This window comes from Heptranchias perlo, chromosome 41, assembly GCF_035084215.1.
Source record: "Heptranchias perlo isolate sHepPer1 chromosome 41, sHepPer1.hap1, whole genome shotgun sequence".
Lineage (NCBI taxonomy): Eukaryota > Metazoa > Chordata > Chondrichthyes > Hexanchiformes > Hexanchidae > Heptranchias > Heptranchias perlo.
The window spans coordinates 1378418-1406190 of record NC_090365.1 but is presented as its reverse complement, the minus strand read 5'-3'; the positions used below and the strand labels follow the sequence as shown (position 1 = coordinate 1406190).

General features: G+C 44.9%; 1 protein-coding gene across 1 annotated transcript in view; it reads left to right on the top strand.

The window, feature by feature from the left end:
- The first annotated feature begins 5858 nt into the window (after positions 1 to 5858).
- npas1 (neuronal PAS domain protein 1) overlaps positions 5859 to 27773 on the top strand; it is a 247928-nt gene continuing 226013 nt past the window's right edge. The window contains exon 1 of the mRNA XM_067974834.1: positions 5859 to 6069. The gene's annotated coding sequence lies outside the window, so the exon portion shown is untranslated. The remainder of the gene's footprint in view (positions 6070 to 27773) is intronic.

Here is a 27773-nt window from a genome sequence, read left to right as displayed (position 1 = left end):
GCACACTCGGCTCTGAGTCAGTAGGTCACGGATTCAAGTCCTACTCCAGAGATTTGAGCACTTAATCCAGGCTGACACTCCAGCGCAGCACTGAGGAAGTGCTGCAGTGTCGGAGGTGCAGTCTTTCTGATGAGATGTAAAACCGAGGCCTCGTCTCTCTTCTCAGGTGGATGTAAAAGGTCCCAAAGCACTATTTCGAAGAAGAGCAGGGGAGTTCTCCCAGGCCAATATTTATCCCTCAACCAACATCACTAAAGATAAAACAGATTATCTGGTCATTTATCACATTGCCGTTTGTGGGATCTTGCTGTGCACAAATTGGCTGCTGTGTTTCCTACATTATAACAGTGACTACAGTTCAAAAGTACTTCATTGGCTGTAAAGCACTTTGGAAAGTCCTGAGGTCGTGAATGTCTTTCTTTTTTTCTTGGTGCTATACCTAGAATCCTATTCGCCTGTTTCTGGCCTTTTCTACCTGCACTTCCAGCTTTAAAAATCTTCATCTTTTCCCTTCAATTTGCTACGGATCTGATCATTCACACTATAATTTCTTTACTGTTCTTTCTCCCAAAATATATGCTTTACATTTTTCCCTATTGAACTGCATCTGCCACTTGTCTGGCCATTCTACTAACCTATGACCCCCCCGCCATCTATCAACAATGAATTAAAAAAGAACAACTTTAGCATTTATCCCATCTTATTCTAAACTGTACCCCTGAAATCCATTTTTCAGGTAACAATGCTAAGTGTCAGCTTGATTTATCTGGTAGCGCTTTCCATCTGAGTCAGAAATTAGTAGGTTCAAGCCTCATTCTAGGACATTGTATTCAAACTAAGCCGACCCTCCAGTGCAGTCGTGAGGGAGTGCTGCATCATCTGAAGTGCCATCCTTTGAAGGAGTGTTAAACCTGAGCTTCACATATCCATTCCAGTGGTTCAGGTTATAGATCCGGGAGCACTGAGTTTCTTAGCGTCCTGCTTGGCATTCCTCCCTCAACCTGTTTGTGGGATCTTCCTGTGCACAAAACGACTGCCGTGTTTGCCTACCTCACATGGTCACTGCACTTGAAAGTAATTCATTCATCGCGTGTGAAGCGCTTTCAAGACAATCCTCAGATGTGAAAAGGCGCAACGTGAATGCAAATCGTTCTTTGTCTAATTCATACTAAAGTATAAAAGTTAAGAAAACGGGCAGTCATCACACCCTCAGTTTTGGCAAGGAAACCTGCAATCTGAAGACAAAAAAATTATCAGGCATTTAAGTACAATTAAAGAAATAGATTGTATAATAGAACTAAATTTTGTGAGTAGCAGGTTTACTAGGAATAATCTTCAAAACCTAGTAACAGACAATAGTGGTAATTTACGATTGTTACAATTTCCATTAACAGTATTAATGCGACTAATGCCTATTAATTACATTGCAATGAAATATAATTAGTAATAATGTTCTTTATCCAATAACATTATATCAATCCCCAATGATTGCTATCTCATGTGTTAATGGTTAACATACTTTCACAATAATTATTTATATATTTTAGTGTTATGCTATGTAATTCTGCGAAGGTGAATTTATACACCTCGAAGGCCACAAAGTCCAATTGTTATCAAGTAAACACAGCCTGAGGTCACTCAAAGTTTAATGGTTGTATGGGCAGGGAACCTTGCAGATTGGAATGTTCTTGTCAGTTTTGGGCTGCAGCTCAGGAATGTTTGGGAGTGTTAGGAGGTGTGTCCCAGCATCAGGGAGCACTGGGATTGGGATCCTGGGTCTAGGAGGACTGGGAGCATGGATTGACATGGTGGTGGGGGGGGGGGGCTAGGTTGTGGAGGTGGTGGGGAGTTCCTGGGGTCTGTCGTCATGGTTGGTCCTGAAGTTTGATGGTGCTGGAAGGTTATGTCCTGGGCTGTGGCATCAATGAAGGAAATTGGCAGGATTACCCCCTCACCCCACTGCTAACTCCTAGTCACGTCCCAAACTGGTTGCCGTCCTTTTACATGCTGTCAACCTATAACTAACCTCTCAAGGGCTAGTGTTAACTTAAAGCTACTTTTCAGTGGCAAGCACACTTATACCATGGTTTATGACTGTAGAGTGCATTTATAACAACAACAACAATTTGCATTTATATATCATCTTCAACATAGAAAAAAGTCCCAAGTTACTTCACAGAGGAACCCCAAAAATAAATGGCTTTAATCTGGTCATGGGCCCTAGTTGGCAAGAAATGGATTAGAGTAATGAGAATGGGCCGAGGGCTAGAGGCAGGCATGACAGGTGAAGAATGCATTGGAGGTTGGGATGGGCCAGAGCGTGTCAGTGTGGCTGGGGAACAAGGCACAGCAAGCCAGGTGAGGCCCTGGCTGAGGTTAGGCCAAAGTTAATAGGTCCATTTCCGACAGAAGTTGAACAATTCATGGGTAAGTTCATTTGTTTTTCAAATTTTACCTGTTAGTTACATTATAAATTGCTGAGCCAAAAAAATGGCGGACAAAATTGTTTGCAAAAAGTATTTTAAATGATTCGGTTAATTCCGTGCACACTATTATACTGTTTTACATTAGAGAGAGGCAGAGAGAAAAATGAATAGTTCTCCCACGGCGTTACTCACACTCATGGTGAGTTGGAGGATGCAGTGTAAATTCAGATTATGCTATACATTGAAATGAAGAGAGACCTGAGGTGAGAGCTGAGCTGGGATTTGGAAAGAATTTTATGAGAGGCAGAGAAATATGTGATAAAATTTGATCGGTTGGGAAATTTGAGTCATTTAGAAAAGTGTGATAAATTTTATTTGTGCAATATTTGTGTAGTGGGTAAGTTGTTAGAGGGTATTCTGAGAGACAGGATCTACAGGCATTTGGAGAGGCAGGGACTGATTAGGAACAGTCAGCATGGTTTTGTGAGGGGAAAATCATGTCTCACGAATTTGATTGAGTTTTTTGAAGGAGTAACCAAGAAGATAGATGAGGGCTGTGCAGTAGACGTGGTCTACATGGACTTCAGCAAAGCCTTTGACAAGGTACCGCATGGTAGGTTGTTATATAAGGTTAAATCTCACGGGATCCAAGGTGAGGTAGCCAATTGGATACAAAATTGGATTGATGACAGAAGACAGAGGGTGGTTGTAGAGGGTTGTTTTTCAAACTGGAGGCCTGTGACCAGCGGTGTGCCTCAGGGATCGGTGCTGGGTCCGCTGTTATTTGTTATTTATATTAATGATTTGGATGAGAATTTAGGAGGCATGGTTAGTAAGTTTGCAGATGACACCAAGATTGGTGGCATTGTGGACAGTGAAGAAGGTTATCTGGGATTGCAACGGGATCTTGATAAATTGGGCCAGTGGGCCGATGAATGGCAGATGGAGTTTAATTTAGATAAATGTGAGGTGATGCATTTTGGTAGATCGAATCGGGCCAGGACCTACTCCGTTAATGGTAGGGCGTTGGGGAGAGTTATAGAACAAAGAGATCCAGGAGTACAGGTTCATAGCTCCTTGAAAGTGGAGTCACAGGTGGATAGGGTGGTGAAGAAGGCATTCGGCATGCTTGGTTTCATTGGTCAGAACATTGAATACAAGAGTTGGGATGTCTTGTTGAAGTTGTACAAGACATTAGTTAGGCCACACTTGGAATACTGTGTACAGTTCTGGTCACCCTATTATAGAAAGGATATTATTAAACTAGAAAGAGTGCAGAAAAGATTTACTAGGATGCTACCGGGACTTGATGGTTTGACTTATAGGGAGAGGTTGGATAGACTGAGACTTTTTTCCCTGGAGAGTAGGAGGTTTAGGGGTGATCTTATAGAAGTCTATAAAATAATGAGGGGCATAGATAAGGTAGATAGTCAAAATCTTTTCCCAAAGGTGGGGGAGTCTATAACGAGGGGGCATAGATTTAAGGTGAGAGGGGAGAGATACAAAAGGGTCCAGAGGGGCAATTTTTTCACTCAAAGGGTGGTGAGTGTCTGGAACGAGCTGCCAGAGGCAGTAGTAGAGGCGGGTACAATTTTGTCTTTTAAAAAGCATTTGGACAGTTACATGGGTAAGATGGGTATAGAGGGATATGGGCCAAGTGCAGGCAATTGGGACTAGCTTAGTGGTATAAACTGGGCAACATGGACATGTTGGGCCGAAGGGCCTGTTTCCATGTTGTAAACTTCTATGATTCTATTATGTACATTTGTCGTGTGATAGCCATGATTTTGAATATATTACTAATGGGTATCCCGTGGCATTGCTCGTCATAGGTTGGAGAATATGGTATTTCATTATGACAAGTGGGTTATACCACATGGTGCACTATGTATTATTCTGCTGCTAAGATGGAGTGTTTAATTAGCTTTCCCCCTTGAGGTCACAAAGTAAAATTGCTGTAGGTAGTTACATCTGAGGTAAATTAGAGGCTAATTGCTGCTGCTAAAGATAGTTTGTAGATAGGCAGATGTTTGTAAATCTCTGGCTCCAAATTAGAAGAAACTTTACAAAAAAAATAATATTTTAAAGCTGTTCATCAGTAGATTATCTAGTTGTGAATTGTTGCCGGTTTGTGAATATGATGCTTGTACCAATTGGATGGAAGTGTGATGCACAATTTCAAGTGTGGCACTTTGATAAGTGATGCAGTTGTACTAGTTGCAAGACTTTTATTTACATGTGTGTATACACATATATTATATATATATATAAAACAATAATAGCAGCGGTTTGCATATGGTTATATAGTGCCTTTAATGTAGAAAAACATTCTGAGGCATTTTATAGAAGTGTAATAAGACAAAAATTGAAACTGAGCCAAATAAGGAGATATTAGGACAGGTGACCAAAAGGTAAGTTTTAAGGAGGGTCTTAAAGAAGGAGAGAGAGGCAGAGAGGTTTAGACAGGAAATTCCAGAGCTTAGGGCCCAGAGGGCTGAAGGCACGGCTGCCAATGACGGGGCGAAGGGAGTGGGGAATGCACAAGAGGCCTGAGTTGGAAGAACGCAGAGTTCTCGGAGGGTTGAAGGAGGTTAGAGAGATAGGGAGGGGCCAAGGCCATGGAGGGATTTGAACAGGAGGATGAGAATGTTAGAATTGTGGTGTTGCTGGACTGGGAGCCAATGTAGGTCAGCGAGCGCAGGGGTGATGGGTTGGCAGGACTTGGCGATAGAGATATATTCCATTCCAACATAAACCTATTCACACCACAACACCTGTATTTCTTATTGGAGGGGGTTGGGATATGAGGGTTGTTGAGCATTTGAGCTTGCAGTGCTATTAACCATCAGTGTGTAACCGTAAAGCGGCATCAGGCAATATAAGAGAGTGCAGGAGTTTAAGTTTTGCTGCTTATTAATGAATTAAATCAATGGCCTGTTTCTGGAGATGGTTGCACACTAATCAATAATCAGGAGTGTAAGTGATGGGTCGGGCGCGCGCCTTGGCTCTCGAAGGGGAGGTGGCGCGGGCACGGAGCGCGCTCCCGATGCCATATTTGGGAAGCGGGGGCGCGCCTCAGTGGATAGCCCAATTATAAATATGACCTCCCAAAAAATACGACGAAGAAAGTGGGGGGGGGGGGGGGGGAGTCGATGCATTAAATTTCTGTATTTGAAGATGCTCATGCACGGGAGAGGGGGGTGCGCGCTGGGCTGGGCGGGAACGAGCAATGCGCGCTCCCGCCCCCCCCCCCCCCCCCGGACAGACTGTCACTGTGTGAGGAGGAGGGTTTGCACCGAACGGGACCGGGGGGGGAGGGGGGGGAAAAGAGGAGGATTTATTTTTTGCAGAGTGAGTGCTGCAAACTCCCGGGAGTGAGAGTGAGAGTGAGGGGGGGGGGGAGTGGCGGGGGGTCGGGGTGGGGGGGGGGACAGAGTTTACAGCGTCCGTGCCAGCAGCCGCCGCCCGCCCGCCCGCCCCACACCCGACACCCGACCGTGCAGCCGGGGAATGGTGGAGAGTTTCCCCGGGCTGCGGAGCGCTGTGTGCCGGGCAGAGCAGTGGGAGCGCAGCGGGGGATGGAGAGAGCTGTCAGCGCTCCTGCCGCCGCCGGGAATGAGAGCTGGAGAACGGGACAGCGAGGGTGAGTGAGGGGCAACTGGCAGCCTGGGGGTGGGGAGAGGGGGGAATGAGAGACTAAAAAAAGGGGGGGGGGGAGAGAGAAACTGGGGAAAAAGGAAATGAGAGAGAGCAACACCGAGGGGAAAGGGAGATGGACTGGGGAAAAGGGGAATGAGAAAAAACTGGGGGAGAGAGAGAAACTGGGGGGGAAAAGGAGAGGGAGCAACACTGAGGGGGAGAGGGAGATAGGGGCACTAGGGAAAAGAGGAGTAGGAGATAGAGGAATGAGAGAGCAAAAGGGGAAAAAGAGAGAAACTGGGGAAAAGAGGAACGAGAGAGAGAAACTAGGGAGAATGGGAGAGAGAGAAACTGGGGAAAAGAGGAACGAGAGAGAGAAACTGGGGAAAAGAGGAACGAGAGAGAGAAACTGGGGAAAAGAGGAACGAGAGAGAGAGAAACTAGGGAAAAAAAGGAGGGTAAGTAGAAAATTGGAATGAGAGGAAACTGGGGAGAAGAGGAATGAGAAAGAGAGTAATAGGAAAAAAGGAATGAGAGAATGAGCAATGGAAAAATTAGAATGAGAGAGAAACTGGAAAAAGAATGAGAGAAAGAGAAACTGGGGAAAAGAGGAAGACAAACTGGGGAAAAGGGGAATGAGGAAGAAACTGGGGAAAAGGGGAATGAGAGAAAATGGAATGTAAGAGAAGCTGGGGAAAGCAGTATAAGAGAGGGAGAAACTGAGGAAAAGGGTATGAGGGGAAAACTGGGCAGGGGAAAATGAGAGGGAAGAGCTGGGGGAAAGGAAATGGAGTAATTGGGGAAAAGGGGAATAAGGGGGAGAAATTGGAGAAAAGGAAAATTGGGGATGAAACTGGGAGAAGGGAGTGTGGAGAAACTGAGATAAGGGAACAGAAACTGGGAATTGGGGATAAGTGGAGGAAAAGGGGATGAGAGAAACTGAGGGAAAAGGGAAACGATGAAAAAGGAATGAGAGCGAAACAGAAAATAATGGTATGTAAAAGATTGGGATGACAGTGTTTGAGGGAGTAAAATGGAAGGTAAAAGAAATAGATTTTAAAAAAAAGTGAACAAGAGGAAAATTTGTGTTGAAAGGGGAAATTGGTGTCGAGAGAGAGACTGAAGATTAAGTGAGAGAAAAGGAGAGTGATGGAAGTGGAAAGTGAAAGATGGAAAAGAAATTGTTAATCAAAAGGGGAATTAACAAGGATTAAATTATAAGAAATAGAGACTTAACAGAGAGAAAGCAGAGAGGTGGAACGTGAGTGATGAGAGCAGATATCTTCAAATGAAGGGGAGTGAGGCTGAAGATAAAAGCTGGTAGAATGAGATGGAGAGAGAGAGGGGAAGGCAGGTGAAAGGAAAGTGGGCCAGCAAGTGGAAAAAGAAATGTGAAAAGGGAAAGAGAAGATGAGCAGAGAGAGCTTAGAAGAAGGAGCAAGAAGGTGAAAGGAATAGGGAAGGGAGGGGGGATGTGAAAAGGAGAGGGGAAGAGAGGAGAAAATTGAAAGAGAATAAGGGACGAGAGGAGGAAAGTAAAAAGGGATAGATAAAGGACAGAGAAAAAGAAGGAAAGTGAAAAAAAAGATAAGGGAAGAAAGAGAAGGAAGAAAGTGAAAAGAGACATAGAGAGAGTTAATGCCCTAGTTTGAACAGTGAGTACAATATTGCATACATAACGTACTGGTATTGAGTTCATATTTGACCACATAAGGGTCACAGATAAAAGTGTGACCCTCGAGCCTTAACCTGGAGTTACTAGCTCCCACACTATTGCCAGATATTTTTTACAAATACTGTTTCACGGTGCTGCTTTTGTCAGAACTGGTTCGGTGGGGTATTGAATTTAAAAAAACTGTACAGGATCAAAACTGAGAAGTAAGTTTTGTTACTGTTCTATCTTTAAAATAGCTGCTTGTTAATGGGGCCAATTTGATACCATTAGCAGAGTTCCTTTTCACATATTTTCACAGTTCCTATCTGCATTTTTTGTGAATACAGAATGTTTGCCATAATAGTTTTAAAACATGTATCTGGTGTTGGTCAAAGTAACTCAAATACACATGGTCATGCTTGGTTGGTGTGAATTAAACAGATAACTAACTATATGTGCGTGAATAAGATGGAAGGAGTTTTCCTCTCCTTGTTAATTTTTTGAATCCTTTTTTCTTTGAACAAGAATTTAAAAAAATTGTTGAGGGTTACTTTCAAAGGTGAGTGGATTCTGCTTAAAATCTCTGAGCTACTGCTGTAGACGGGAATGAGAAGTAATGTGGAAAGTGATGGGGTTCAGGAAAGTAACACAGTACAGGAGGAAAAAGATGCTTGGAGCATGCACGGTCCTGAAGCTGGGACAACCGGGCAGATTGTTCATTTTGGAGACTTGTACCATTCAGGAGATTCTGGCTTGTTCGACCAACCTGAGATGTCAGGCAAATTTCTCCCCATCACCAATACACCTCCTTGGTGCTCTCCACTCTCACTGTCTGTGTAGGTTTGGAGCTTAGTTATCTGCAGTTAGAGAAAGCAGTGTGCACTGTACGTGTACAGGAGCTGACAATTGAGAATCACACGAGCCTTTCAGTACCAGATGGAAGCAAGTCTTTTCACTTTATCTGGTGTGCACTGTACATGTACAAGAGCTGACACCTGGACATACACACAAGCCGGACAGTGCCAGACGGGAGTGAATTGTTCCATTTTACCTGGTCCGTACTGCGCACACAGGAGCTGACACTGAAATACGAGCTGTACAAGCACCAGATTGAGTAAATTGTCAATTTTTTAACCTGCATGCCTGCTGTATCTTGTTAAAAGGTGTGTGGCTTTTCATTCTTGCCTGGAGAATGTCTATTAGCTATGGTTAGGACTTTGCTGTTTTTTTCCTGATGATAAACTTTTTGCGCTTAAAACATTTGCAATAACAAAATAATACGACTGGGCTCTCTGCTGTTGGATGTGCGTTGTGTAGCTCTCTCTCAGTTGTGCTGTGTTAATGGAGGAGGTTGTGAAAGGAGAACTGCAAATGCGAGAAATTGGAAATCAAAACAGAAACTGCTGGAAAGGCACAGCAGGGCTGTGACCATCGGAACGGAGGTACAGGTTAATGTTTCAGGGTGTGCAAGGCTCCTTCCTCGGATCCCCGGTGAAGGGGCTACACCCGAGACATTAACCCGTCTCTCTCTCACTTTCCCGATGCTGATGGAACTCCGAGCGAGGCTTTCTGCGGTGCTGTTCCGTAAGGTCCTTCGACTTCACTGAAGTGAGTCACTCTCGAAATGAATCACTTTGTGTGATTTATGTTTTTATGGGTTGCTGAGGGAAAGTTAGAAGGAATTAACACGAAAAATGCTCAAAGTGGACGGACTGGCTGGCGTTTAAAAGTGTGAAACAGGGTAACGTTTCAGATGAAGCAACCCTCCTGAATTGTTAATCTGTCTTTCCAGCTTTTGCTTTGGATTTCCAGACTTAGAATCATACAGCACAGGAGTAGGCCATTCGGCCCATCATGCCTATGCCGACTCTTTGTGTATCTCCGATTTTCATCGCTCCACCATTGGCGGCCGTGCCTTCAGCTGCCTGGGCCCTAAGCTCTGGAATTCCCTCCCTAAACCTCCCCACTTCTCTCCTTCTATAAGACGCTCCTTAAAACCTACCTCTTTGATCAAGCTTTTGGTCACCTGTCCTAATATCTCATTAAGTGGCTCGATGTCAAATTTTGTCTGATTACCCTCATGTGAAGCATTTTACTACATTAAAGGCGCTATATAAATGCAAGTTGTTGTTTGAAAGAGCTATCCGATTAGTCCTAACCCCCATTCTTTCCCCATAGCCCTGGAATTTTTTTCTTTTCAAGCGTATATCCGATTCCCTTTTGAAAGTTATTATTGAATCTGCTTCCACCGCCCTTTCAGGCAGCGCATTCCAGATCAGAACAACTCCAATTATTTTTCACATCTCAAAATTAGAAGGAGCGCTGCGACAGAGTAAGGTGCTGATGCCTAGTCCACGGTGTATCCTTTAATGGTGTAAGGATCCTGTTGGATAACTCCTCGACGAGCCTGATCGAATCATGGACCCAGTGAGTGCGGTTTGTCAACAAAAATGATAAGATTTCACCAAATAAAAGCAGAAGATTTTGGAAGTTCACCGGAGGTTATCGGCACCTGAACACAGGAAAGACGTAGTAGCAGGAGGAGGCCATTCAGCCCCTTGAGCCTGTTCTGCTATTCAATTAGATCATGGCCGATCCGTATTGTTAATGTTTTGACGATTTGTTCAGATACTGAGGCCCCTCCCCCACCCCGTGCATTTCAACATTTTCTCTTGGCACAGTAGGAGTTAAACTGTCCAATTGAACAATATATGAACCTCACGACCGAACTCCCTTCAGTAACGGTCGGCTGGCCTAACACCTTGAATCCTTCGGAGGCCCAGGTAGGTTTTGAAAGTTTCTTGAAAAATGACAGAATGGAGGTCCCTGCGGGTTGCAGTTTCTGAAAGGGGAGAAAGAAAGAAAGCAGCTTAAAGGGGGATTAACCTATCGTCAGAATCGATTTCCTCCTGTAGACCTTGGCGAGGGACCAATGGCCGCAGTTCAGGGCGGTTTAGGAGAGAAAATGAGATGATTCAAAGGAATGCAGCAGCTGGGCTCTGAAAGGTGCCACCGATATATTCCCGCTGCATGATTATGGCCCATGAATCGGGAGAGACTAACATCTTACCATGTGGGGTAAAGAAAGCAAGAACTTGCATTTATATAGCACCTTTCCCAACCTCTGGACCTCCCAAAGTGCTTTACAGCCAATGAGGTACTTTTGAAGTGTAGTCACTGTTGTAATGTAGGAAACGCGGCAGCCAATTTGTGCACAGCAAGATCCCACAAACAGCAATGTGATAATGACCAGATAATCTGTTTTTTTAGGTATTGGTTGAGGGATTAATATTGGCCGGGACACCGGAGAGAACTCCCCTGCTCTTCAAAATAGTGCCATGGGATCTTTTACATCCACTTTGGAGGGCAGACGGGGCCTCGGTTTAACGTTTCATCTGAAAGGCGGCACCTCCGTCAGTGCAGCGCTCCCTCAGTACTGCACTGGGAGTGTCAGCCTGGATCTTGCGCTCAGGTCTTTGGAGTGGGACCTGAACCCACAGCCTTCTGTCATCAGAGGTGAGAGTGCCACCCACTGGGTCACGGCTGGTAGGTAGAACTGTACCAGAAGATCTGGGCAGGAGTGAAGAAGGCCATTGGAGGATAGGGTTACGAAGTGGAGTTATTGGGCTGTAATCTTGGTGTGTAGTTGTCCAGGGACCATTTCTCTCTTAGGATGGGGGAGCGTTGGGCTTGTTCTGGGATGGAGCAGAACATCTACTCTTCCACCCTCCCACCCCCACCCCCGTTTCATTCCCCCTCTAAACGTCTCTGTGTGCGGTTAATTGAATGGAGGTGGGTAGGGAGGTGGTTGCAAGGGGCATTACAAAGGGTTAATTGGAATAACTGCAGCACATTTAACTTTATCGAGCGGATGTCAGCTATATTTCTGACTTGGAATGTTTCTTCTAATTTGTGGTCCATTGTGAAACAAATACAATCTTATTTGTTTAAAAGCAAATAATAGCCAGGTGGCATCAAACTTGGCTTTTAAAAGGCTGCCGGTTGAAGGGAAGACTGAGCTTGGAGATGGAAATGAAAGCTGACAAACGTACAGTCTTGTCGATGTTGCTTAAAGCACACTGCAGTGCTATAAGACATGCATGCTAACGACGATATTTGTCGTGACAATCAAGAATGTAACAGACAAAAAGAAGATGGATAGCAGGTGATGTGATTTACTAGGCATGCCAATAAGCTCATTTATTTTTATAGTTGTAACTATTTTTTTTGGCAAGGTTCCTGCTTTTTAATCTGTTGTATCTTTCCTGCACTCACTCACTCTGACGTCGACAGTGGATAGGGCCTGTTCCAGACTGCTGCTCGGCGAGCCCAGCGAACACCAAGATGTGACTCCCACCCCACCCCACCCCAGGCTGGTACGTGTTGTACCCTTTACTTGTCAATTAGGTGTCAGTCGTGGCCCAATGGGTAGCACTCTTGCCTCTGAGTCAGAAGGTTGTGGGTTCAAGTCCCGCTCCAGAGACTTGAGCACAAAATCCAGACTGAGGGAGTGCTGCATTGTCGGAGGTGCCGTCTTTCGGATGAGACGTTAAACCGAGGCCCCGTCTACCTTTCAGGTGGATGTAAAAGATCCACTATTTCAAAGAAGAACAGGGGGAGTTCTCCCTAGTGTTATGGCCAATATTTATCCCTCAACCAACATCATTAAAATAGATTATCTGGTCATTATCTCATTGCTGTTTGTGGGATCTTGCTGTGCACAGAATGGCTGCCACATTTCCCTACAATACAACAGTGACTACACTTAAAAAAAAAAAAAGTTCTTCATTGTCTGTAAAGCACTTTGGGACGTCCTGAGATCGTGAAAGGTACTGTATAAATGAAAGTCCTTTCTTTGTCACCTCCCCTCTTGGTGCGGGCTCTAATTGGGAATTTTGAGGAATGGGACTGAATCTGTGCTCGGCGATGCTGTGTTTAACAGGCTGACCACTGTGTCTAGGGGTTGCCAACCCTCCAGGATTGCCCTGGAGTCTCCAGGAACTAAAGATTGATCTCCAGGACACTGTCGTGAACAACCTAAGAGAAAAATCACAGGTGGTGAAAAAAAAAGGGTGTGTTTTTTTTATTTTCCTTGAACACTTTCATTTATTAGTTACATAAAGTAATTGGCAAAAGAACCAGAGGGGGAATTGAGAATTTTTTTTACGCAGCGAGTTGTTATGATCTGGAATGCGCTGCCTGAAAAGGCGGTAGAAACAGATTCAATAATAACTTTCAAAAGGGATTAGATAAATACTTGAAGGGGAAAAATTTACAGGGCTATGGGGAAAGGGCAAGGGAGTGAGGCTAATTGGATAGCTCTTTCAAAGAGCCAGCACAAGCACGATGGGCTGATGGGCCGAATGGTCTCCTGTGCTGTATCATTCTATGAAACGGTTTAGCACTCTCAGTACCGAAAGAGGCCGTTACACAAGATATGGGCTCATGGGGTTGGGGGTAATATATTAGCATGGATTGAGGATTGATTAATGGACAGAAAACAGAGAGTAAGAATAAACGGATCATTTTTGGGTTGGCAGGTTGTAACTAGTGGGGTGCTGTAAGGATCAGTGCTTGGGCCTCAGCTATTTACAATCTATATTAATGACTTGGATAAAGGGACCGAGTGTAATGTATCCAAATTTGCTGACGATTCAAAGCTAGGTGGGAAAGTAAGCTGTGAGGAGGACGCAAAGAGGCTGCAAAGGGATATAGACAGGTTCATTGAGTGGGCGAGAAGGTGGCAGATGGAGTATAATGTGGGGAAATGTGAAATTATCCACTTTGGAAGGAAGAATAGAAAAACAGAATATTTTTTAAAAGGTGAGAGACTGAGAAATGTTGGTGTTCAGAGGGATTTGGATGACCCTGTACACGAAACACAAAAAGTTAACACGCAGGTACAGCAAGCAATTAGGGAGGCAAATGGTACGTTAGCCTTTATTGCAAGGGGGGTTGGAGTACAAGATTAAGGAAGTCTTACTGCAATTATATAGGGCTCTGGTGAGACCACGCCTGGAATACTGTGTACAGTTTTGGTCTCCTTACCTAAAGAAGGATATACTTGCCTTAGAGGGGATGAAATGAAGGTTTATTAGATTAATTCCTGGGATGAGAGGGTTGTCCTTTGAGGAGAGATTGAGTAGAATGGGCCTATATTCTCGAGTTTAGAAGAATGTGAGGTGAGCTCATTGAAATGTATAAAATTCTGAGGGGGGTTGACAGGGTAGATGCTGAGAGGCTGTTTCCCCTGGCCGGAGAGTCTAGAACTAGGGGGCATAGTCTCAGGATAAGGGGTCGGCCATTTAGGACCAAGATGAGGAAAAATTTCTTTACTCAGAGGGTTGTAAATCTTTGGACTTCTCTACCCCAGATGGCGGTGGATGCTCAGTCGTTGAGAATATTCAAGACTGAGATTGATAGATTTTTGGGCACCAAGGGAATCAAGGGATATGGGGATCGGGCAGGAAAGTGGAGTTGAGGTTGAAGATCAGCCATGATCTTATTGAATGGCGGAGCAGGCTCGAGGGGCCGAATGGCCGACTCCTGCTCCTATTTCTTATGGTTTCTGAAATGTCCAACTCCCTTTCTCCACAACATGAGAGTGCTGGCAAATTTCTCGGCAAGTTTAAATCCTTACACGCTGACGGTAAAATTAGAGAAACACGCCAAACCAAAGACCATTTCTTTTAAAACAAAAAAATGTGTTGTTTGTATTCTTGGAATGAACTGGAACGAAGAAAAGAAAAAGTGGAAAATGTTGGGTTGATTTTACAGATGCTGATTTTGACTCTGCACGGAACAGGCTTGAGGGGCTGAATGGCCTGCTCCTGTTCGTACGTTCCTATAATTCCGATGGATTCCAGGGGTAATACTTGTCTGATTTATTGCGAGATGTAATTTCCCTGTAGAGGAATGGAGCAAATCCAAAAGATATGATTCGAATTTTGTCTTTAGACTGTGGAAATCACTTCTGAAACCAATATTCGAATACTTGTACTATTTGATATTACATTTTTCTTTTAAAATTCAGCTTAGAATTCAGCAGTGCTCCTGCATTCCTTACAGTTAAACTGCATCTGAAAGGCCTTAAACCCCTCGTGGAACTCCTCCTTGAGGTAATCAATTGCATCCTTAGGCTTCTACTTGTTGATTCACTTTGGGGACTAGGAAAAAATCTTTGTAAAGTACAATTCTTTTTTTTCTCTTCTGTATGAATTCAGGTTGCCAACTCCGGTTGGACATATTCCTGGAGGTTTCATCACAGGACCTCCCACCATTGGTCGTCCGACATGTCCATTCTCTCAGCACCCCGCCTTTCCACGGCCAATCGGAATACACGCAGGCTCTTAATTACCCGATTGGATGATGCTTGACTTGTCAGTCAGACAGCCCTATTATCCCGTCTACAATATTTGTATCACTAATAAATGAAAGTGTTCAAAGAAATTGGGAGAAAAAACACGCAATTTTTTTTATTGTCTGTATAATTTTTCTCCCCGTCTGTTGCTCATAGCTGGAGATTGATCTTTAATTCTTGGAGACTCCAGGACAATCCTGGAGGGTTTGCAACCCTAGTATGAACCAACCTTTTCTGGGGGAGGGGGGCTAACTACCCTCTCGTACTCTGCCCACCATGGGCATTAGACGGAGATTGCCACCAAGCTGCCCATTGAGCAAGGGGCATTGCAGCCAACCTGATCCCATCCTCATCTGGCGTGTTCTCTCATGCACGCACGCACGCACACACACACACACACTTACACTTGCAACAGGGGCCACTGGATCGTGATCAGGATTAGGAACCTTGGCTGAGTTTTGTGACAGTTGATTTAGCAAAATTGAATGGGAAACGTTGACAGAAAAAAAGTGACAAAAAATCATAACACAGTCATAAGATTTCTGGATGGAAGTGTGTGCCATACACATTTTTTAATATAGATATATCCCCTCTCTATAATATAATCTTCCTCACTTTCACCAGACAAAGCAGGACTTACGAACCAATTAGGACCAAAAAAAATCCCAGCATTTGTGCGTCTGTAAGAGTGCGGAAAGGACTCTCTTTCCAGCTCGAGCTTACCGTAAAAGTGAGTTACCATCTGTAAAATTAAGGTTGTCACCCTGATGAGGAATACATTTGCAACGTGTTTTCTTGAAATCAAATGTTGACATTTTTAATAGTTTTAAGTAAAATAATTTGTTATACTTACAAATAGCTGAGACTGCTGCAAATAATTTTATGAATGAATAAGCTGTTGCTCTCATTCTCTTTGTCTGTCTTTCTGTCTGTCTCTTCAAACGGAGTGTCTCTCTTCATATGTGTGTTTCTTTGCGTGTGTCTTTCTGTCTCTGTGTGCATGCTTCTCTTCTAGCTCTCCCTCGATCTTTCTGTTTCTGTATCTTTTTTATCTTTGTGTGTTTGTCTCTAGATAGGCCTCTCTGTTTCTCTCTCTCTCTGTCTGCGTCTCTCTGTCTGTGTCTGTCGCTCTCTGTCTCTTTCTCTTTAATGCTTATCAACTGTCCCAGGTTGAAATATTTTGCTCCTTTCACTCCAGTTTCTGCAGGATAAATTTTCCAGCTGGGCCGTGCTTTTCAAACAGGAATCCAACTTTTTCCTTTTGCATTTATATCAATTTGAAATAAAAATTGGAATAATATGTTCTGGATATTCGTGCGTTGTTGAGTATTCGAGGCATCTGATAGACCAGAATTCCTGGCAGCTGACCTATGGATTAATAATCTGAGTTTTTGGAGCAGTCGTTTGGTGAAATGAAGTCTAATGAACAATGCTCCATTGATGCGGAATTATCTGATGTTAATATTGAACAGGACAAGCTCACTTTGCCAGAACACCATTCCAAAATCACTTGTGTTAAAAACAATTTTGATCACTGTTACTTTTTTCCTTCCTGTGTGTGTAGGGTTACCAACTCTGGTTGGACATGTTCCTGGAGGTGTCAACAAATGACCCCCTGCCTCCAACTGCCCCGCCCCCACACTCCCGCCATTGGTCGCCCGACATGTCCGTCCTCACGGTGGCCCGTCTACCCACGGCCAATCGTAAAGCGAACAGACTCTTCGTTACCCGATTGGATGATTCTTGACTGTTGATCAAACAGCCCTTTTTTCCAATATTTTTATAACTAAGTAAACAAAAGTCTTCAAAGAATTTTTTTTTAAAAACACCATTTTTGTTTTAATGCCCCCATGATGTTTCTCCAGCAGCAGGGTCCTGGAGATTAATCTTCAATTCCTGGAGACTCCAGGGCAATCCTGGAGCGTTGGCAACCCAAGTATGTGGGCCTGTGTTTTTTTTGTTCAATTTCTTTTACTTGAGTCTGAGTACTGATAGCCTCGTCAGTGGGATTGGCTTGGAGAAGTCACTTGCTCAATCTAGCAGCGTGTGGAAGCTGAATTAATACACACACACACACACACACACACACACTTATTAGTGACACACTCGTCATCGCAGCAGAATTGATTATTGCACCGAGTCTCGCTCCACTCTGCCATTGCACAGCCAGCTGCTATTCCCCAGTGGTTATCTCACTGCTGATCAGCCTTGTTTGTTGTTTCAACGAAACAGACTGTTAAATTTATGGAAGTACCGAAAGAATATTCAAAATAAGTCTGGATTCTTTTCAGCTGGTTGATTTTTTCCATTTCTTCCTCATTTTTCTCCCCTCCTCCCTTTCTGGAAGGCGCTGACTCTTGTCGGGGTTCAGTTCCACGGGGCACTGGCAATCTTCTATCCCCTCTGCCATGTGTCCATTCTTTCATCTGTGGAAAAAAAAAGAACTTGCATTTATATAGCGTCTTTCCCGACCTCAGGACGTCCCATAGCGCTTTACAGCCAAAGAAGTACTTTTGAAGTGTGGTCACTGTTGTAATGAAGGAAACACGGCAGGCAATTTGCGCACAGCAAGATCCCACAAACAGCAATGTGATAATGACCAGATAATCTGTTTTAGTGATGTTGGTTGAGGGATAAATAATGGTCAGGACACGGGAGAACTCCCCTGCTCGTCTTTGAATAATGGGACCTTAGAATAATAGTGGCCATGGGATCTTTTACGTCCGCCAGAGAGGGCAGACAGGGCCTTGGTTTAATGTCTCATCCAAAAGACGGCACCTCCGACAGTGCAGCGCTCCCTCAGTGCTGCACTGGGAGTGTCAGGCTAGATTTTGTGCTCAAGTCTCTGGAGTGGGACTTGAACCCATGACCTTCTGACATCAGAGGCGAGAGTGATACCCACTGAGCCATGGCTGACACAAAGCCTAAACAGTGAGGGTTGGCAGAGTATTTGGCTGTGTGGTACATCACGGCCTTTCCTGATCCTGTCCACATCTGATGTCTACACACATGTCCTTAGCAGCAGGGATCGTTGGATAGTGATCAGGAATTCTGGCTGATTTCCCCCCCCCCCCCCCCCCCAAAGCTCAAGGGCACGAAAACTATATGCAGCACCCTTTAATACTGTCCCAGCTGAAATCAGCCAACTTAGCATAGGCCATGTATGTATCTCGGACCTTCCTGTTCCCTATGGGGGGAGGGTTGCAGTTCCCAACCTAACCATTTGGGGAGCTCTGTTGGTTTGGTGCACTGATGGAGCACCAATGGCGGTGCCATCTAGTCAGATGTGGCTTCTCTTCCACCCACGGTTGAGCCTCAGCCGCACTAACATCCATTGGCTACTAGCAAGAGTAGGAGGGGAGGATAGAGAGAAATTGGGTGCCACAGATTTCTTTCAGGTATGCCCTAGCAGTCAGCTCAGGTCATTTTGGCCACAATCAGTGCGCGGACAGGGGAGACTAGCTAATAGAAAAAATTTCTGGTTTAATGAACAATCCTTTCACCTTTAGCCTCCGACCTCTCCCCATCGCAACCTTCCTTGGTTTTAGTTTATTGATTGTTCCTCGCACCTTTGCTCTCTTGTTCTTCCCTAATTCCAAATCCCACCTCCTGTGCTCCTGTCCTTCTTTCTGCATCCTCGCTTGAGTTGAAAGTGAGACTCCTTCTTTCCCAGGACCTCTCAACTGCGGAACTCCTCAGCTCTCCTGATCTTCCCTTCTTCCTACAGCCACAATCTAATTGAATGGCCTCCTCCTGTTCCTATGTTTTATTCTGTAGGTTTTTTCAAGCGTGGTGTCACATGATCACTGCTTCCTGGGTTACCTCTTTTCTCGATCGATCAATCTTGGCGCTGCCATGAGCTTTGGGTCTCGGCCCTTCCCCTGGATTTCTCAAAAAAACAAGATGGGTGGGGTTGGACTCATTCATTCCAAAAAGCATGAACGTGACTGTCCCTTGAAGACAAGCTCCGAGCAACAAATGGACAGATTCTGAGTAAAATACACAGATATCAGATGAAATTCAATAATAACTTTAACAGAATTACAAAATAATTATAGAAAATCCATTTCTATGTAAATCTTTACTGAGCCTGAGACTGTTCCCAATTAACTCGATACGTTGCTGAAGAGTTACAACCAGTCAACCGCAGCCCCTTTTACAATCATCTAGTGTGAGGCGAATAACCTGTTTGTCATACAGTATTGTGCTCATCTATCACCAATTCACAATGAAGGAATTTTACAGTGTTTAACGCATTTTAATTTAAAGAAAATTTTCCCGACTGCTCAGTGAGTTTATTCAATGCTTGGCCTACACAGAAGACCCAGGTCAATCCCTGGTCAGTGCTGAATTTCCTGATCTCAGCCTGCATGGTAGTTGGGGTACTATGGTTGGCTGGAGTGTCCCTGGGCTAGGCAGAGGGGCACAATCAGCCAAAAGTTCCTGCCTCTGCTCTCTGTCCAGTGACCCCTGCTCTCTGTCCAGTGACCCCTGCTTGTGTAGCGGTTCAATTGGTACAGTGTTGGGTTTGCCTGTGGTGCTCCCAGAGTTCAGGTAGCCTTCTAGTACTCTCCATCGAGGTTCGTACATGGACCTGCTCCGCCATTCAGTAAGATCATGGCTGATCTTCTACCTCATCTCCACTTTCATGCCCTCCAGCGTCAGCATTGAACACTCCCAGGCCAGGTTCAGCAAAGGTTAGATACAGAGTAAAGCTCCCTCTACACTGTCCCATCAAACACTCCCAGGTCAGGTACAGCACGGGTTAGAATCAGAGTAAAAGTCACTCTACATTGCCCTATCAAGTACTCCCAAATCAACTGCATCATTGATTAGGTACAGAATAAAACTCCTTCAGTAATGGTACAGGTCAGGTGTAGCGTGGGTTAGATATAGAGTTCCACCTACATTACCCCATCAAGCGCCCCCAGTGCAGCATGGGTTCGATGCTGCACAATCTCAAATGAATGCCCACTCTGTACCTGTGTGACATTTCTGTTTCTCTCATTAACCATTAACCAGTTAATCTGTTTTTGGCGGTGTCAGTTGAGGAAGAATGTTGACCAGGGCACTGGGAGAACCCTCCTGTCCCAATACTTCTCTGAAAGCCGGCACCTCCGACAGTGCGGCACTCTGTTGATACTGCACCGGAGTGTCGGCCTAGATTATGTGCTGCAGTCCTGGAGTAGGGCATGATCTCACGACCTTCTCAATCAGAAGCGAGTGTGCTGTTACTGAGCCAAGCTGACACCGAGGCTTAAGAAATTTAGCATTTGACCTGAAGATGTGTTGAACCTATAGATATTACGAGTGAAAGCTGAGAGCAGGTTCCAGGAGTCAAAGGGTTGATTTAAACCAGAAGACCTATTGCTTCTGTCAGTTTTACAAATTCAAAATCAATCAGTCTGTGTGCGTGCAGTCCGTCTCGGAGCTCAGTCCCTCAGTAATTAGATCTCTACAATAAAATTTAATCTGCTATCCCAAATCAGACGGAACCAGCCCATAACTCCTAGGATTTTCAGTACCATAATTGAAAACTGAAGAGGCAGTTACGTAACTGTGGCAAAGTTACGTCATTTCAGAATCCGATGATATTCTGATCTTTGCCATTTGCAGGATGGTGATTTTTGTACAATCCTATGGTGACTGAATTGTCTGCCGCCAGCTGTGAGGTCAAATGGCTGAGATGGCCCAGTTAGTTCGCCGTACTGGCTCACTGAGTAAGTGACCCACCCAATTTGTTCTGACGCCTACAGATCCAGAAAGCTCCCAGGCTGGATTTTCAAGTCTCGGTTAGGTTAGCTGGTCTGAGAGCTGGGGCCTCAGTAGGTGAGTTATATTTGGCTTCAGTGCAACTGGTTGGGGAGGGATAAACCATCCAAATCCCAGCCTGTTAACCATTACTCCCTGCATAAATCATCAAAACACCTTGATTAGAATCACACAGCTCAGTAGGAGGCCATTCGGCCCATCATGCCCATATGGGCTCTCTGAAAGAGTATCCAATTAGGCCCACTCGCCCGCTCTCTCCCCCATAACCTTGAAAATTTTTCATTTTCAACTATTTATCCAATTCCCTTTTGAAAGTCATTATTGAATCTGCTTCCACCACCCTTTCAGGCAGCGCATTCCAGATCATAACAACTCTGATTAGATTTCAGCCTGTAACTCTTTCCTGCTTTCTTATTCTATTTGTAAGCCATCCAAAACCCTCGATTAGATTCCTTTTAACTCTCTCCTGTATATAAATTATTCCATCTACTAACAGACCTCCCATGACATTGCTCACGGTGAGCTGATGGATACGATGGTTTACAATGATCGAGATGTTCACAAACAGTGACAGGAAGAGTTTTACAGGAAGTGTGTGCTATATTCAGGACATTTAATATAGACGCAATTAGATATTAGCCTGTGACTCTCCAATAAACATTATTCCATACCTTAACCTCTAGTAAAATTGGAAATGAGCAGAATACCCTTGTGGGGACATGGTGGTTTTGACTTTGGAGGCCCATTGCGATGGGTTTTGTTTACTGGGATTACATGATTGAATGTGTGTCAGCCGTGACTCAGGGGGCAGCACTCTCGCCTCTGGGTCAGAAGGTCGTGGGTTCAAGTCCCCACTCCAGAGATTGAGCACAAAATCTAGGCTGACACTCCACCAGTTGGAAGTGCAAAATATCAGTAGCAGCTGCTTGCTTCTCCTCCACCCAGTCATGGGAGCACTGAACTCTGGATTTAGGAACAAGTTATTTCATACCCAGGCCCCGGTAACTCCTTCCAACGTCAGATATCCCAAGCAAGCTTTCTCGCTTGCTAAATAGAAAGATTTCCATTTCTATAGGGCCTTTCATGACCTGCTGACGCCCCAAAGTGCTTCACAGCCAATGAAGTACTTTTTGAAGTGTAGTCACTGTTGTAATGTAGGAAATGCAGCAACCAATTAGCGCACAGCAAGATCCCACAAACAGCAATGTGATAGTAACCAGATAATCCGTTTTAGTGATGTTGGTTGAGGGATAAATATTGGCCCCAGGACACCGGGGAGAACTCCCCTGTTCTTCTACGAATAGTGGCCGTGGGAATCTTTTACATTCACCTGAGAGGGCAAACGGGACCTCAACTTAACGTCTCATCCGAAAGACAGCACCTCCGACAGTGCAGCACTCCCTCGGTACTGCAGTGGGAGTGTCAGCCTGGACTTTGTGCTCAAGTCCCTGGAGTTGGGCTTGAACCCACGACCTTCTGACTTAGAGGCGAGAGTGAGACCCACTGAGCCACGGCTGACACTTAATGGACACCTGTCCTCAGTGTGATGGAGGGATTTGTGCAGGACAGTTAGTGACAAGCCAGCCACATTAACGATCTGAATGTCCAATGTTGAGAACTAGGCTTACTCATCACTAACTGTTTAATCCAGGTTCACAAGGGAGGGTCTTTGGCAAAGAGATGTTCCAGCTGTGAGGCTGAGGTACTGATCAGAATGGTCAGTGACAGGTCATTGTACGCAGGAACCCTCCCTCTTCCCCCACCTTACGCTGTTTCTCATTTTGCCAGCAAAATTAATCTTAAAGCTTGGTCCTGGATTTCACACAGTGTGTCCTTTTAACACATGCCGAGACATTCTAAGCTACAAAGGAGAATTGTTGGCAGATGTGTTTTGCCAGCCCATTGTTCAAGGTGGTGAGGAGAGTGGAGATGAGTTTGTGAACACCACCATACGATCGGTGATGATGAGCTGCTGGAGCAGAGGCTCTGAGATGTGCTTTAACCTGCCATCCATCGCGCCAATGATGAAAACATCGAATAGAACAGGTGACAGCGGGCAGCCTCCTCCTTTAGTGATCGATTCAGTGAGTCTCCCATCGTTAGACAATACAGCAGAAGCCAACGAGCTTGGCAGTGACTGGCATTCAGAGTGAGTTACAGGCTGGAATCTAATCGAGGGGTTCCGGGGGTTTATATATGGAAAAACAGATACCACAGACTGAGTCACAGGCTGGAATCTAATCGAGCTGTTTGGTTGGTTTATATATACAACTTGCATTTATATAGCGCCTTTAATGTAGTAAAATGTCCCAAGGTGCTTCACAGGAGCGATTATCAAACAAAATTTGACACCGAGTCACATAAGGAGATATTAGGACAGGTGACCAAAAGCTTGGTCAAAGAGGTAGGTTTTAAGGAGCTTCTTAAAGGAGGAGAGAGAGGCAGAGGGATTTAGGAGGAAATTCCAGAGCCTCGACAGCTGAAGGCACGGCCGCCAATGGTGGAGCGATGAAAGTCGGGGATGCGCAAAATTAGAGGAACACAGAGATCTCGGAGAGTTGTAGAATAATCGATACCCTGGAGTGAGCTATAGGCTGGAATCTAATCGAAGGGTTCGGAGGGTTTATATATAGAATAACAGATACCCGGGAGTGAGTTACAGGCTGGAATCTAATCGAGGGATTCGGGGGGTTTATATATAGAATAACAGATACCCGGGAGTGAGTTACAGGCTGGAATCTAATCGAGGGGTTCGGAGGGTTTATATATAGAATAACAGATACCCGGGAGTGAGTTACAGGCTGGAATCTAATCGAAGGGTTTGGGGGATTTATATATAGAATAATAGATACCCGGGAGTGAGTTACAGGCTGGAATCTAATCGAAGGGTTCGGAGGGTTTATATATAGAACAACAGATACCCGGGAGTGAGTTACAGGCTGGAATCTAATCGAGGGTTTCAGGGGATTTATATATAGAACAACAGATACCCGGGAGTGAGTTACATACTGGAATCTAATCGAGGGGTTCGGGAGGGTTTATATATAGAATAACAGATACCCGGGAGTGAGTTACAGGCTGGAATCTAATCGAGGGGTTCGGGGGGTTTATATATAGAATAATAGATACCCGGGAGTGAGTTACATACTGGAATCTAATCGAGGGGTTCGGGAGGGTTTATATATAGAATAACAGATACCCGGGAGTGAGTTACAGGCTGGAATCTAATCGAGGGGTTCGGGGGGTTTATATATAGAATAACAGATACCCGGGAGTGAGTTACAGACTGGAATCTAATCAAAGGGTTTGGGGGGTTTATATATAGAATAATAGATACCCGGGAGTGAGTTACAGGCTGGAATCTAATCGAGGGGTTCGGGGGGTTTATATATAGAATAACAGATACCCGGGAGTGAGTTACAGGCTGGAATCTAATCGAGGGGTTCGGAGGGTTTATATATAGAATAACAGATACCCGGGAGTGAGTTACAGGCTGGAATCTAATCGAGGGGTTCAGGGGATTTATATATAGAACAACAGATACCCGGGAGTGAGTTACATACTGGAATCTAATCGAGGGGTTCGGGAGGGTTTATATATAGAATAACAGATACCTGGGAGTGAGTTACAGGCTGGAATCTAATCGAAGGGTTTGGGGGGTTTATATATAGAATAACAGATACCCATGTGTGAGTTACAGGCTGGAATCTAATCGAGGGGTTCGGGGGGTTTAGTTGTTGTTTGATTCCCAGTCCTGTCCAAATCATCAACTGTCCAGGCTTTGCTTTATTTTTCATCTTACAATGTTCCCCATCCTGACCAGATTCCAGACTGTAGCTCACTGCCAGCCACCTCTGCCCCTACGTGCAGCTCACTTACTTGCACCTATTGGTAACAATTCTCATAGGAAACGCAGCATTAACCCCACCCCTTCTGTCCAGCAGCTGTTTGCAAACTGTCTTTCTTTCCCACTCTGAGGATCTGTATGAAGGTTTCAGGCACGGGAAGGACTGCAACTTTTATCAAAACAGACAGCTGCCTCACTTTTTATTATTTATTGTCTTAATGGCATCTTGAGTTGTACAGCATTATTTCCTGATGCCAAGCTACTTACTTCGTTCCTTGAAAATATTTCCAGCATATATCTTTAGAAGCACCAACTATAATGGATATCTGAGTTATGGATACCAACACAGGCTGGAATGCATTAGAGGGGCTTAGATGGATTATATATAGAATAACGCATGCCTGGAATCTAATCAAGGGGTTCGGGGCTTTATATATAGAATAACGCATCCCTGGGAGTGAGTTACAGGCTGGAATCTAATGGAGGGGTTCGGGGGGGTTTATATATAGAATAACAGATACCCGGGAGTGAGCTACAGGCTGGAATCTAATCGAGGGATTCGGGGGGGTTTATATATAGAATAACAGATACCCGGGAGTGAGCTACAGGCTGGAATCTAATCGAGGGATTCGGGGGGTTTATATATAGAATAACAGGTACCCAGGAGTGAGTTACAGGCTGGAATCTAATCGAGGGATTCGGGGGGTTTATATATAGAATAACAGGTACCCAGGAGTGAGTTACAGGCTGGAATCTAATTGAAGACTTTGAAATATTTATTTGTAGAATGATGCATATGCAGGAGCAAGTTATAGGCTGGAATGTAATTAAGGGGCTTGGATGGTTTAAGTTGAAGGGATTGTGAATTCGGCCCCTAACCCTATCTCTTAAACTAATATTGTTGCTACTTGGTGACACGGTGAAGCACTCGCCATTCATGTCCGTGGGGTTCACCCGATCCTCTGCCTTAACCCCCCAGGGAAACGACATTAGCACCAGGAGGGGGGTTTCGATGGATCTTTGGCCAAAGTTCCAGCAGCCGATCGGGAGAATCCCCCCTACGGAAACTTACTGCGATTATGCCACAGCTGTTAACGGATGGAACTCAAGCGTGTTAGTTTGCTTTCATTGGCCTCTCTCAGGTACCAAAATACGATGTGCGAGCAGCTGACCAAATTCTCAATCAGATGAGTAAATATAGAAGCATGAGCACAGAGCAAGCCATCCTGCACCATTTTCATGTGCTCCGTTGACCTGCAGTTACAAACAGACAAAAAGAGGGAGTGAGAAAAGGCCGCCAGTGCTCACTCCACCCATTAGACTGCAACTTGTACATCACTCTCGTCTCTGAGGCAGCAGGTCGTGGGTTCAAGTCCCACTCCAGAGACCTGAGCGCACAATCCAGGCCGACACTCCCAGTGCAGTACTGAGGGAGTGCTGCACTGTCGGAGTTGCTGTTTTTCAGATGAGACACTAAACCGAAGTCCCATCTGCCCTCTTGTGGGACTATTTTGAAGAAGAGCAGGGACTTCTCCCCGGTGTCCTGGGCCAATATTTATCCCTCAGCCAACATCACTAAAAAAACAGATGTCCTGGTCATTATCACATTGCTGTTTGTGGGATCGTGCTGTGCGCAAATTGGCTGCCGCATTTCGTGAAAGGCGCTATGTAAATGCAAGCCTTCCCTACACTCTCCTCAACCACTAGTAACCCTAACTTGTGGTCAATTTTCAGGCAAAATGTCGGGAGCTGCGCTCCCCCTGACTCCCCAATACAATCGAGCGGCTCCAGCAGGCTTTGATTGCCCTGGTGCCTCAGTCTCAATGAGGCTGACTCACTGCCCTTTCGAGTTGGTACATTGGACCAGATGGCAGATCTCTGCAAGCTGTCCCCAGAATTCCTGACAAGGGGAGGGAATTCCGATTATGTCACTCACACAGATCTACATTTGAGCAACAGACTGACATTCCTGAGACTGGCAAATTGCAATCTGCTTGGGAAGGGAAGGGGAGATCAAAGTCACTCCTGTTGCTTCCTATTTTTTGCCGCCCTCTAGCCGTCTTTCCTGAGTGCGAGCCCACTGATGGTAGTAGAGTTTGATCACCTAGAATCATACAGCACAGGAGGCCATTCGGCCCATTGTGCCTGTGCTGGCTCTTTGAAAGAGCTATCCAATCAGCCCCATTCCCCTGCTTTTTCCCCATAGCCCTGCATTTTTTTTCCTTTTCAAGTATTTATCCAGTTCCTTTTTGAAAGTTATTATTGAATCTGCTTCCACCGCCCTTTCAGGCAGCGCATTCCAGATCATAACTACTCGTTGATTAAAAAAAATTTCTCCTCATCTCCCCTCTGGTTCTTTTGCCAATTACCTTAAACCTGTGTCCTCTGGTTACCGACCCTCCTGCCACTGGAAACAGTTTCTCCTTATTTACTCTATCAAAGCCTCTCACAATTTTCTATTAAATCTCCCCTTAACCTTCTCTGTTCTAAGGAGAACAATCCCAGCTTCTCCAGTCTCTCCTCATAACTGAAGTCCCTCATCCCTGGCACCATTCTGGTAAATCTCCTCTGCACCCTCTCCAAGGCCCTGACATCCTAAAGTGCGGTGCCCAGAATTGGACACAATACTCCAGCTGGGGCCTAACCAGTGATTTATAAAGGTTTAGCATAACTTCCTTGCTTTTGTACTCTACGCCCCTATTTTTAAAGCCAAGGATCCGGTATGCTTTTATAACAGACTTATCAAATGTCTCAGATTGCCATTCTTCATGTGGGAGTCTAGACAGTGAGTGTTGGCCGGGTATCGATATGGCCAACGTAGCTGAGTCCAGCTGGCATCGCGGGATAGAGAACAGGAGCGGAATTGGGCATGCCAAGTGTAGCATGCTTGGGAGGAACAGGCGACTTTGGACCTTTGGTTCCCAAAGCTCTCCACCTCTGGGGGTTTTCCTTGCCTCATGTCTGGGTCTGTTGTAGACTCATTAATAGAGATTGATTGCAATGATCGGTCAACGACTCCATTTTCATTGTATCGTGCGACTACCAGGATGGTAGAAGGCGAACTAGATGGGCCTT